The following is an 854-nucleotide window of genomic DNA, read 5'->3' as shown; positions in this document are numbered from 1 at the left end:
CCCTTTTTTTTTGAAGTTTTGAAAACTTTTATTTTATATACAAAGAGCTAGTAGTATTTCCGCCTAAGGTTGATGTGCTGGATGAGCCATCTAAGGAAGTTCGGTTAGTCCAACTTAATGAAGCTGATGTCCTTCGCATACTGGCGGAAATACTGGTGGCACTATTGAGGCCGTATTTCCGGATCAGACCGTGCTGGTTTGAGCAGACCCGGCAAGAGCGAGAACCCTGGCCGAATTTTCTCGGATGGCTCCAGTAGAGCTGCTGGTGACCCATGTTGCTTTCTTGGCTGCAACGAGGTAAAAGGCTATCCCCCCTTTTTTAATCCACATATTTATTGGGCACCTTGGCGAGTTTTGGGGATATGGTAGTTCAGCCAAAATATACATGGTTCATGTTTTGGGGACAGACGTTAATCAAGTAATTACACAAGCAAAAGCAGCAACACTACTATAAGAAGTATACAGTATTTACGGAAGTTGTGTGAACTGTTGGTCGCTCAGTCCTGTCTGACTCTTTGCTATCCCATGGACTATAGCCCTCCAGGCTCCTCTGTCCATGGGATTTTTCCAGGCAAGAATACTGGACTGGGTTGCAATTCTCGTCTCCAAGGAATCTTCCTCACCCAGCGGTTGAACCCATGGGAAAGTAGTACTTCAGGGCTGTATATTGTCACCTTGCTTATTTAACTTATATGCAGAGTACATCATGGGAAATGTCGGGCTAGATGATTCACAACCTGGAATCAAGATTGCTGGGAGAAATATCAACAACCTCAGATACGCAGATGATACCACTCTAATGGCAGAAAGCCAAGAGGAGCCTGGTAGGCTACAGTCCATGGTGGCGGGGAGGG

At 45.7% G+C, this 854-nt stretch overlaps 1 pseudogene; it reads right to left on the bottom strand.

Annotated features, from left to right (window-relative positions):
* Positions 1-65: 65 nt before the first annotated feature.
* Positions 66-434, bottom strand: LOC104981267 (annotated as a pseudogene).
* Positions 435-854: the final 420 nt, after the last annotated feature.

Source organism: Bison bison, unplaced genomic scaffold (assembly GCF_000754665.1).
Source record: "Bison bison bison isolate TAMUID 2011002044 unplaced genomic scaffold, Bison_UMD1.0 scf7180017614303, whole genome shotgun sequence".
In the NCBI taxonomy this organism is placed as follows: Eukaryota; Metazoa; Chordata; class Mammalia; order Artiodactyla; family Bovidae; genus Bison; species Bison bison.
This window is presented reverse-complemented; position numbering and strand designations above follow the sequence as displayed.